We start from the raw sequence: 13,140 nt of genomic DNA, 5'->3' as shown, positions 1-13,140 counted from the left end.
TTTCAAGCTGCAGGTGTCTTTAGATTGAAAATGAGTCTCTTGTAGTCAGTATATAAATGGGTCTTGTTTTTTTTTTTTTTTAATCCATTCTGTCACTCTATGTCTTTTGATTGGAGCATTTAGTCCATTTACACTCAAAGTAATTATTGATAGGTATGTATTTATTGCCATTTTATTGTTTTGTGGTTGTTTCTGAAGATTTTCTCAGCTCCTTTCTTGTCTTTTTCTCTTTCATGGTTTGTTGGTTTCCTTTAGTGATATTTTTGGATTTCTTTCTCTTTATTTTTTGCGTGTTTATTAGTGGTTTTTGATATAAAGTTACCATTGGGTTTGTATATATAATCTCTTTTGCACATGGCAGTCTATATTAAGTTGATGGCTGTTTAAGTTTGAACTCATTCTTTACTCCTCTCTTTTCCACATTTTAGGTATATGATGTCATATTTTACATCCTTTTATTTTGTGAGTTCCTTGACTGACTTTTTACAAAATATTCATTTTTATGCTTTTGTGTTTCCTACCTTCATACTGTCACTTTCAGCCTTTCCTTTCCACTCATAGAGTCCCCTTTATTATTTCTTGCAGGGCTGGTTTAGTGGTCATTAGACTCCCTTAGTTTTTGTTTGTCTGGGGAACTCTTTTTTTTTTTTTTTAAGATTTTATCTATTCATTAGAGAGAGAGAGAGAGCACACAAGCAGGGGGAGAGGGGGAGGGAGAAGCGGACTCCCTGCTGAGCTGGGAGCCTGATGTGGGGCTTGATCCCAGGACCTTAATGCTTAACTCAGATGCTTAACCATCTGAGTCACCCAGGCGCCCAATGTCTGGGGAACTCTTTATCTCTTCTTCTATCCTCAGTGATAGCCTTGCTGGATAAAGTATTCTTGACTGCAGATTTTTCCCATTCAGCACTTTGACTATATCATTCCACTCCCTTCTGGCTAGGAAAGTTTCTGCTGAAAAATCCCCCATTAGCCTTATAGGGTTTCCCTTGTATGTTACTGTCTTCTTATGTCTTGTTGCTTTTAAATTTTTTTCTTTATCACTATATTTTGCCAATTTAATTACAATATGTCTTGGTGTGGATCTGCTTTTGTTGATTTTGTTGGGGGTTCTCTGTGCCTCCTGGATCTGGATATCTGTTTCCTTCCCCATATTAGGGAAGTTTTCAGCTATTATTTCTTCAAATGAATTTTCTGCCCCTTTTTTTCTCTCTAGTCTTCTTCTGGGACTCCTATAATATCGATGTTATTGCATTTGAAGGAATCACTGAGTTCCCTAAGTCTATTCTCATTTTGCATAATTCTTTTTTCTCTCTTTTGTTTAGCTTGGTTACTTTCTATTACTGTCTTCTAGATCATTAATTTGTTCCTCCGCTTCTTCCAGTCTTCTGTTCATTTCCAATCTCATTTATTGCACTCTTCATCTCTGGTTTTTTTTTTTTTTTTTACTTCTGTGTTAAGGGTCTCACTGATGTCTTCCATTCTTTTCTCAAGTTCAGTGAGTATCCTTATGATCATTGCTTTAACTAGTCCATAAAATACGTTACTTATATCTGTTCTGCTTTTATCTCCATGGCCTTGTTGTGTTCTTCCATTTGGGATAAATTTTTCTGTCTTCTTATTTTGTCTAAGTCTGCGTGCCTGTTTCTCTGTGTTGGGAAAGTCAGCTGTGTCTCTTGTTCTTGAGGGCAGTGGCTTATGAAGAAGAGGTCCTGTACTGCCCTGCCATGTCGTGTCCCCTGTTCCTCAAGTCCTGGCACTTCAAGGAGTGTGTGCTGCATGTGCTCTGCTTTTGTCTCCTGGCCACTTTATCCTTCAGGCCAGTCCTCTTTGGATGCTCTCTTTGCCTGTTGTGGGCAGTGTTTGGTCCCTGACTGAATATGGTGCATTTTAACTCTGTGAATCTGGTCTGTTTGTAAAATGGGACCTGTCACCACTGCTTCTAGAACCGAGGCTCTGCAAAACTCCTGCATCAGAGAGGTGCCTGGCTGGCTTAGTTGATGGAACATGTGACTCATGATCTCAGGATCATGAGTTCAAGCCCCATCTTGGACATGGAGCTTACTTAAAAATAAACAAACTGCATCTTGAATTAAAGAAGAAAACAAAACAAAACAAAACTCCTGCATTGGGAGATCCAATGTGAGCATGGTTTCAGGTAAGTCTTCTCGAGGAGGGGGCTTGCCATGCTGGGATGGAGGGAAGCATGACTGGGAGAGGTGGTTCCATGAAAGCCGGGGGGGTGGGGATGGTGTAAACAAGTTAGATAGTGGGTATCAGCACTGTACTTGTTCCCACAGGTGGCCCTATGCTTATGTTGAGGGACAGGTGAGGGAAATGGCACTGACCAGTTCTTTTGTTCCCAGAGGGGTCTCTCCATGAACACTGCCTCTCTGGTACATGTTCCAAGATGAGCAGATAACCTCCCCACTGTGTGCCCCAGGTGCTTTTGAGAACACTGTTTCCACACTGTATGTCTCTGTGCTGTTTGCCCTGCCTTCTCCCCAAGAGCAGCCCCAGAGCCCTCTGGGCTCTATCTAAGCCAAGCCCTGCTGGTTGCAAGAACTCATGAAATTCAGTTCCTCTTGCATTCCAAGCCATTTGCTATGGGGATTTGTTTTCCCCATGCATTCCTCTGTGTCTGTCTTTTGTCCTTCACTGTGACTGCAGCTTCTTCCCCACCACAGGAGCCATGATCCGTTTCTCTCCCAAACCACATCTCTACACTTTCTACCTTCTTTGATGTGGCCTCTTCTCTCCTTTTAGTTGTGGAGTTTGTTCTTCCAGTCTTCAGAACAATTTTTGGGGTATTTAGGATATGATAGTTTCTAGTTGTATTCATAGTAGAAGACAAGCCTAGGGTCCCCCTACTTTGCTGCCATCTTCCCCTCTAGAGCACAGATGTATTGATGAAGGCTGGAGAAGTTTGAGTTGGCCTCATGGAGGTGGTGACGCTTACACTCAGTTTTGTATACAGGTGGCACTATCAAGGTGAGAGAATAGCACCTACATTGTCCTACACATATGAATGAGTTAGCATTACACATACGGAGGAGGCTGAGAAATACACTCTATAAGAGTCAAAGCTGCAGGATCTTCAGGCAATAGCTGAAGAGACTGAACACTCACTGTTTAAAATTCCTCCCAAACTGGCTGAGCAATAGTGAAGCATGGTGATGGAATGAGTACATTGCAAAGATGACAGAAAACAATTACAAAGAGAGAATTTACACTAATGCAAGAAAATATGCACTTTTACTGAAGAGAAATTTAGAGGAGTTACTATAATGTAAGGAAGAGGGTTTATAAGTTATCCTTTAAGTTTCAAATAACAGAATTCACTCTGTCCAAGCAGAAAAGAAATTTATTAGGGAGTATTGAGTACCTTCCAGAATGGGGAATGAAGAGTAGAGTCAAATTATAGAGTTACACAGCCCAAAGCAATGCCCAGTCATGCTGGGGCTTCCATAGCTAAAACTTCCTGCCACTACTGCTCAACACCTGTCACATTCAGTACTTAGATAACGGAAACTCCATCACCACCATCTTTGAAGTAATGGTTTAAGTCAGGGGCTGGCAAGCTCATAGGCTGGAGACCTATTTTGTAAGTAAAATTTTATTGGAACACAGTCATGCCCACTAGTTTACATAGTGTCTGTAGTTGTTTTTGTGCTACAACCAGAGTTGAATGGAGTGGAGACAGAGTCCATTGGCCCACAACCCTGAAATATTTACTATCTGCCCTTTTATAGAATGAGTTCGACAAGCACTGGTCTAGATGTTTATTTAGCCCTGAGAAGGAAAATGGACTCAGCCCTAGAATAACAAATGAAACCATGGCATACACTACCAGTCAGCACATCCTCCTCTCTAACCAGACAGGCTATGATAAACAAGAGCAGCTTTCACAGAAAAGTGAACAGGGGTCTCAAATAGAAAGATAAGTGCTACTAATAATCACAAAGCTTTTGAAGAAAACTAAGTACAAAGATTAAAGATACATAGAAGATAAAAGAACCCATAAGGAAAAAGTTATTAGAACCAATAGAAGAATATCTTAAAGTATGGTCAACATCTATAGAAGTTTAAGAGAAGGTATTATATCCAGAAAACAAGACTTTATTACCAGAAAGAAGCATGGAAATTAAAAAGAGATGTGATCATAGAAACAAGGGATGAATGCATATAGGTAGAGAGGAGTAAAGATTCTCCCAGAAAAGGTTTTAAAATAGCAAAGATTTGGGAAGTATGAGAGAATATTTAAATGGTATGAAGGATAGATTAAAAAGTTCATCCATCCCAACAGAGATTATATGAGGGATGAGGTGGGGTTGGGAGCCAGGGAAAACCTAAGGGGGTAGAAAGGATCTTTATATTCCATGCTGAGCAGGTTGAGTGCTGAGCAGAATGAGTGGGAAAAAATCTCTTGCTTCTATACATTTTGGTGCAATGTAAGAACCCAACAGTAGAAAATCTTAAAACTTGTAGAGGAAAATCTTTAAAACTTTCTTAGAATTAGAGCTAGAGGTAGTTCAATAAAATGAGCATCTACTTGGCATCAGATGTTCCATTGACATATTGGATCAGAGCATGATGAAGCAGATATGAGGAAGAAGACATAATTACAGTTACGGATAAAAATTTCAAATTACAAGAGCATGCTATATAAAAAAATCCATATGAAATGGAAATTTTATAGGAAAGCAGTATCCAAATTGGCTAAAGAAGAGTTTTTTTTTAAAAAAGGAAAAAATGGTAGAAAAAATGGAGAAGATATCTAAATACCTATACTATAAAAGGCAACCAATTCCTGATCTTCCATAGATTTTAGCTGCCAAACTTTTCAAAAACATTTAATAATTTCTGTTTTATAAACTATTACAAAGATAGAAAAAAGGGAAGGCTTCCTAAATTGGACTAAGACTAGCATGACTCTTATTACACCCAAACCAGAAAAAAAAAAAAAAAGAAAAACTGGCATGGAAAAGGGAAGCTGTAAGCAAATCTCACCTTTGAACAAAGATGCAGAACTCTTAAAAAATACATTAATAAATCAATTCAGAGAATATGTAAAATGAGTAATAACTCATGTTGTTTCATCACTCCATTTCCCCTCCTCTGTTACTTGGAAACTATATTCTCTTCCATGCACTAGTTAGCTATTTGGTGCTTTTAAGATTGTTTTTTTGTTGTTGTTTTTATTTTATTTATTTATTTATTTTTATTTTTTAAAGATTTATTTATTTATTTGAGAGAGCGAGAATGAGAGAGAGAGAGAGTACATGAGAGGGGGGAGGGTTAGAGGGAGAAGCAGGCTCCTCGCCGAGCAGGGAGCCTGATGCGGGACTCGATCCAGGGACTCCAGGATCATGACCTGAGCCGAAGGCAGTTGCTTAACCAACTGAGCCACCCAGGCGCCCGTTGTTTTTATTTTTTATTTTTACCTTTTCCTCTAGCTTTTTAGTTATTCTCAGTAGAAAGATTGGTCTAAATTATATGGTCTACTGTTCCTAGAAATAGAGGCTCTGGAACTCTAATTCTTTTTTTTGAAAAAATAATTTGGTGTCCTGAAATATCAGATATAAACATAATGAAAATATAGTATTAGGGGGGAAAAACTGAAGAATCTTGTATATCATATCCTGGCCAAAGGTAGTGGTTAAGAAGAGAGGAGGACAATATTTTTTCTATGCAAGACACAAAACTCAGATGCTACAAAGAAAAAAGATTAATAAACTTGACCACATACAAATTTAAACTTTAAATTTACATTAAACTTATTGAAAATTTACAATCACAAACTTAAATTCCACTTGACAAAGGACATCATAAATAATGTTAAGAGATAGGAGACAAGAGAAGATATTTGGACTGTGTGTAACAGAGAATGATGTCCATAATGAGAAGGAAGGATTTACAAGCCAGTAAGAAAAATGACAGCGAACTAGCCCCCTATTCTAACGAGCTAGACTTATCAACAGCAATTCACAGAACAAAAATGCAAATTGTGGATAAACTTAAGAAGATAATCTACTTCACTTATAACCAGTGAGATGAAACCAGAATATGGATAAACCAGTGCTAGCATATGCTGCTGGCAATAACAAAAAATATGTGTACCTTTAACCAGCATTTTACCTCTGATTATCTAATCTAGAAAATTCACACAAGCTTACAAAGATGCTTACTTGGAAAACTTCAATGCCCCTCAGTGCCTACATAAAGGTTAAACATCCAAATTATGAAATACTGTGTAGCTGTTATAAATATTGGGATAGATTTATATTTGCTTCAGGGAAGTATCACTATGAAAAGATATTAAGTAAAAGAAGTAAGTTTGAAAACTTTTATTTTTCATTTTTGTAAAAAAATCCCATGAGCACTTGCACATACATATTTATAAATGTAAAACAAAGCTAGAAAGATGCACACCAAGTTGCTGGCAGTGTTTGTGTTGGAGGCATTTGAGAGTTGGATGTGGATGAGTGGGTACTTTCACATGTTTCCCTACATAATAATATATTTCTTGAATATTTAATAATGAGCTGTATTCATTTATTATTTATTATTAAAAGAAAAAAGTATGGTGCATAGACTATGAGATACAATTAAAGGAGCCTGAACTTTGGAATCAAACAAACTTAGCTTCTATCATCCTGGCTTTTTCTTTCTTTTTTTTAATTATTATTAACATATAATGTATTATTTGTTTCAGGGGTACAGGTCTGTGATTTATCAGTCTTACACAATACACAGCACTCACCACAACACATACCCTCCCCAGCGTCCATCACCCAGCCACCCCATCCCCCCCACCCCCGTCCACTCCAGCAATCCTCAGTTTGTTTCCTGAGATTAAGAGTCTCTTACAGTTTGTCACCCTCTCTGGTTTCTTCTTGTTTCATTTTTTCCTATCTTCCCCTATAATCCTCTGCCTTGTTTCTCAAATTCCACATATCAGTGGAATTGTCTTTGGTAATTGTCTTTCTCTGATTGACTTATTTTGCTTAGCATAATACCCTTTAGTTCCATCCACGTCATCGCAAATGGCAAGATTTCATTTTTTGATGGTGCATAATATTCCATTGTATATATACCACATCATCTTTATCCATTCATCTGTCGATGGACATCTAGGCTCTTTCCATAGTTTGGTTATTATGGACATTGCTGCTATAAACATTGGGGTGCAGGTGCTCCTTCGGATTACTGCATTTGTATCTTTGGGATAAATACCCAGTAATGCAATTGCTGGGTCATACAGTAGCTCTATTTTCAACTTTTTGAGGAACCTCCACACTGTTTTCCAGAGTGGCTGCACCAGCTTGCATTCCCACCAACAGTGTAGGAGGGTTCCCCTTTCTCCGCATCCTCACCAACATCTGTCGTTTTCCTAACTTGTTCATTTTAGCCATTCTGACTGGTGTGAAGTGGTATCTCATTGTAGTTTTGATTTGTATTTCCCTGATCCCGAGAGATGTTGAGCACTTTTTCATGTGTCTGTTGGCCATTTGGATGTCTTCTTTGGAAAAATGTCTGTTCATGTCTTCTGCCCATTTCTTGATTGGATTATTTGTTCTTTGTGTGTTGAGTTTAGTAAGTTCTTTATAGATTTTGGATACTAGCCCTAAGATACCTAGGAATAAATCTAACCAAAGAGGCAAAGGATATGTACTCAGAAATCTATAGAATACTCATGAAAGGAAGAAGCAGGAGGAAGACACAAAGAAATGGAAAAACGTTCCATGCTCATGGATTGGAAGAACAAATACTGTGAAAATGTCTATGCTGTCTAGAGCAAGCTACAGATTCAGAGCAATCCCTATGAAAATACCGTCAACTTTTTTCACAGAAATGGAACAAATAATCCTAAAATTTGTATGGAACCAGAAAAGACCCCTAATAGCCAGAGGAATGTTGAAAAAGAAAACCAAAGCTGGTGGCATCACAATTCTGGACTTCAAGCTCTATTACAAAGCTGTCATCAAGACAGTATGGTACTGGCACAAAAACAGACACATAGATCAATGGAATAGAATAGAGAACTCAGAAATGGACTCTCAACTCTGTGGTCAACTGATCTTCAACAAAGCAGGAAGGAATATCCAGTGGAAAAAAGACAGTCTCTTCAACAAATGGTGTTGGGAAAATTGGACAGCCCTATGCAGAAGAATGAAACTAGACCATTTCCTCACACCATACACAAAAATAGACTCAAAATGGATGAAAGATCTAAATGTGAGACAGGAACCCATCAAAATCCTTGAGAAAAATGCAGGCAGCAACGTCTTCAACCTCTGCCGCAGCAACTTCTTCCTAGAAACATCACCAGAGGCAAGGGAAGCAAGGGCAAAAATGAACTATTGGGACTTCATAAAGATAAAAAGCTTTTGCACAGCAAAGGAAACAGTCAACAAAACCAAAAGACAACTGACAGAATGGGAGAAGATATTTGCAAATGACATATCACCCTGGCTTTTTCTTGTTGGCTCTGTGACTTTGGGTAAGTCATTCAGGCTCTCTGAACCTTCATCTGAATTTAAAATGAAGGTAATAAAATAAAAGCATGTGTATAAATGTCAAATAGTGCTTTGCATGTAGTAGGTTTAATAAAATTTGCTGTGTTCCTTCTCTAGGGAATAGTAAAAAATAAGTAAGGGAGAGGTAGGGCAGAGACCTCTTCTTCAAGACTTTGAAAATGAGGAAGAATAACTTAGCCTTCATTTGGTAAGCAGAAGAAACACTGTAAAATCTTGAACGAAGGGTGACCTGATCCAAAAGATGTTTTAGAAAGATTAGTTTAGCGATTCTAAAGAGAAAAACAAGTCCATTGGCAAAGCTTTATCTCTTTTTCTGTATAAATGGTGACACTGTAGAAATTGGAAACCCTTATGATGCATCATTTGTCCTTCATTGTCAGACATGACCTAGTGAGGATCTGGGCAAAAGAAAGCTCCCCAGAGAAGCCCATAGCTGTACAGCTTTATTTGAGCCTCTTAAAATCAGCATTGTGGCTAAGCTCCAGTGGAGTCAGTTTCTCTTAATTGCATTTCACCAGGATCATCTATTTTTCTTTCGGATTCCTAAGCTACCAGCGCAGATATTGAAGCACAACCAATTGTTTGTTAGTAAGTTGAAGGCAGACGTGGTTTAGTCATAGCACAAAATTTTGTCATCACAAATATTCCAAAAAAGATTTCCCAAAGTTAGGATAGACTCTCTGTGCTTCTCTGGGAGATAACTGACATTCTGGAAGGATACTCTCCTTTGGCATGCCCATATCAGCCTAGCCGAGGCCCAGGGCTCTTTACTTGGTCATTCAGGATAACCCTCATGTCTTCACACATGTCCTGTAGAGGATGACACTTGTTAATGATAATAGTAACAATAATATATAAATCTGCATCATAACTTGGAGTTTGCAAATCCAACAAGTATCTACAAATGAGAAAAAGACCATGCTTCTTGACAACCTTCCCATTAGGGCTCTCTTACCCTACGTCTTTATTTTCATCTTCTCTCTATACAAGAAATCATCTTATTAGAATCTCCAGATTTTGGTGGTACCAAACTGAACTCAGCCTTCTGAAGGCAGGGGATAGATACTAACCTTTTTTGGTGGTCAGTGTGCTATCAAGTCATGCCACTGCCCACATTAGTTTCCAAAGACTTAGAAATAAAGGTATTTGTATCCACACAAATATCTTTCTTCTAAGGTAAAATTAACAGCATCTGGCATCCAATCCATTGTTACCAGGCATGTTCAGAGGCAGGAAAATACATCCAATAATGAGGGAAAAAATAAGTTCACTGAAACTAACTCAGAAATGATACAGATAATAAAATTGGTAGTCAAGGACATTAACAGAGTTTCTGTAACACTATCCCGTGTGTTCCACAGGCTAGAGAAAGGATTGAACATGCTAGGAGAGACATGGTGGATTAAACATAAAAATTCTAGAGATGAAAACTATAATGTCAGATGGGATTGATTACATTTATCATTGCAGAAGAAAAGACTAATGAACTTAAACACATGGCAATATAAACTATGTAAAATGAAACAGATTGAAAAAAGGACTTCTAAAAATAAACAGTATCAGTGAGCTGAGGGACAACTTGAAGTTGTCTGAAAGAAATCTCTGAAAGAAAAAATGGGGAAAGGGGAAGAAAAAAAATATTTGAAGTAAGAATTGTTGAGAGTTTCTAAATTTGATGAATACTATAACCCACAGATCTGAGAATCCCAATAAATCTCAAGCACAAGAAGCACAAAGAAAATGACACCATGGCAAATCACAATCAAATTTCTTAAAGCTAGTGATAAAGAAATGCAGTCTGAGAAAAAAGGGTACATTACATATATACTGAGGAACAATGGTAAGGATGAGAGCAGATTTCTTGTTTGAAACAATACAAGTGAGAAGACAGTGGAGCACCATCTTCAAAGTACTGAAAGAAAAACAGCCTAGAATTCTTTATCCACCAAAATATCTTCTAAAGACAAAGGAAGAATAAGACTTTTCATTCATGCAAAATCTGAAGTAATTCATCATCAATAGATCTTTCCTGTTAGAAATGTACAAATAAGTCTTTGATGCAGAAATAAAATTATACCAGATAAAAACATAGATCTACACAAAAGAATAAAAAGCACTAGAAATGTTTACAGGAAATAAAGGGGATATAGGTACAAGTTCCACTATACCATGAAAAAGCAATCAGTGAAATTCAGAATGTGGGACATTTTTCAGATCTCACTTAATTTATTTTCTTTTTCTTTTTTTTTTTAAAAGATTTTATTTATTTATTTGAGAGAGAGAGAGAGTGAGCACAAGCAGAGGGAGCAGCAGAGGAAGAGGGAGAAGCAGGCTCCCCAATGAGCAGGGAGCCCGATGCAGGGCTCGGTCCCAAGACCCTGGGATCATGACCTGAGCTGAAGGCAGACACTTAACTGACTGAGCCACCCAGGCGCCCCTCACTTGATTTCTTTAAGTAACAAAACAAACAAGTAAAAAAAAAAAAAAAGCTAGAATGTGAATTGATGTAGATTAAGAGAGTTAGAGACAATCTCTCTACTCCCACTAGAGTGGCTAAAATTAAAAACACTGAAAATGCAGAATGTCGGCAAGGATGTGATTCAACCTAAACTCTCATACATTGGTGATGGGAGTGTAAAAGTTACAACCACTTGGGAAAACTCCTTAGTAGTTTCGTGTAATATAAGTTTACATACGTTTTACTGTGTTATGAACCAACAATTTCAATCCCAGGTATTTACCCTAGAAAAATAAAATCTTAATCTACAGAAATACTTAAAAGACAATGTTTATAGCACCTTTATTCATAATAACTTCAAACTAGAAACAACCTGATCAATAGCTAAATGGATAAACAAATCATGGTACACATGTGGTGGGATAATACTTAGTAGGAAGAAGCAATATATAAGTAATGGAAGCAAAAACATGGATGAATCCGAAAAACAGTAAACTGAACAACAACAACAACAAAAAGCCAGACACAATAGGGGTATGTACTTTGTAGTAGCATTCATAGGAAGTTCTAGAATAGTCAGAGCCAATCTCTGAACAATGACTGCCTCCGGGGTAGAGGGTAGGAACTGATTAGAAAAGGACTTAAAACTATGGAGTGATTGAAATTTTCTCTATCTTGATAAAGGCACGGGTCCATAGAGTGTATATATTTGTCAAAAATAAATTGAACTGTATACTTAAGATTTGTGCCTTTTATTATGTATAGATTATACTTCAGTTTAAAAGAGGAGAGATTGAAAGTAAAATATGTTACTGACAAATGGGTGACCGCTATTTAGATCCTAATACAAAATAAAACCTGATTGTAAATCAAATTTTTTTAGACAATCAGAGAAACAAAAAATGGATAAACAGATGATATCAAAGAATTGTTGATAATTTCATTCCATGTGTCAAAACTGTCCTGGTTCTATAAGAAAATGTCTATATATTTTTTTCCTATCTGGCAAGTATTTGAGCAGGATAACATGATGTCAGGGATTCGCTTTAAAATGCAAGCAATTAAAAAAAGCAAAGGGGGGAAAAGAAGTGCTAGATGAAGCAAGTATCAAGCAAAATGTTGACATTTGTTAAATCTAGATAATGGGTAAATAGGGATTCATTAGCGTAAACTCCATTATGAGACATATAGTATATACATTATGAAAAATGTACAATGTTCTACAAAAATGTTATAAGAAAAGTGAAAAGCATGTTTTTAAAATGATTTGTATCCCAAATGGAAACTGCAGTTCCACCCCCCCTCCCCCAAGGATCTTCAGATTGGATACTTGAGTCCCAGGCGAGGACAAAGATGGACCTGTATTTTCTTTGGCCCTGTATTGCTGCTAGTGAGGGCTCCCTTTCAGCCTGTAAGCTCCTAATCAAGCCTATGTCTGTTGCTCAGTGCGGGGATCCTGCCCAGCTCTTTTCTTTTTAGTGGCATGATTCACTTTCCCCTATCCTCTGTGTCTTAGATAGTGCTTTTACTCTGGCTGATGTGAACTGAACTCAGGGGTAATTTCACATTAGTGGTCTCCAGACTTTTTGATCACACACCCTTATGAGTAAAAAAAAAAAAAAAAAAAGGTTGCCCACTCCCAATATATGTATACTTATTTATAAATTTTATACACACATGCACACCAATGTTCTAATATGGTTTGTTCATGATAAAATATCAAAAAATTGAAACAAAAATATGGGATAAAGATAAATACTATTTTAAAATTTCTTTTTTTTTAATTTTTTATTGTTATGTTAATCCCCATACATTACATCATTAGTTTTAGATGTAGTGTTCCATGATTCATTGTTTGTGCATAACACCCAGTGCTCCATGCAGAACGTGCCCTCCTCAATACCCATCACCAGGCTAACCCATCCTCCCACCCCCCTTCCCTCTAGAACCCTCAGTTTGTTTTTCAGAGTCCATCGTCTCTCATGGTTCGTCTACCCCTCCGATTTCCCCCCCTTCATTCTTCCCCTCCTGCTACATTCTTCTTCTGCTTCTTCTTTTTTTTTTCTTTCTTAACATATATTGCATTATTTGTTTCAGAGGTACAGATCTGAGATTCAACAGTCTTGCACAATTCACAGCGCT

The sequence above is a fragment of the Leptonychotes weddellii genome, chromosome 7 (assembly GCF_054177405.1).
Source record: "Leptonychotes weddellii isolate Sample4059 chromosome 7, ASM5417740v2, whole genome shotgun sequence".
NCBI classification, from domain to species: Eukaryota; Metazoa; Chordata; class Mammalia; order Carnivora; family Phocidae; genus Leptonychotes; species Leptonychotes weddellii.
This window is presented reverse-complemented; position numbering follows the sequence as displayed.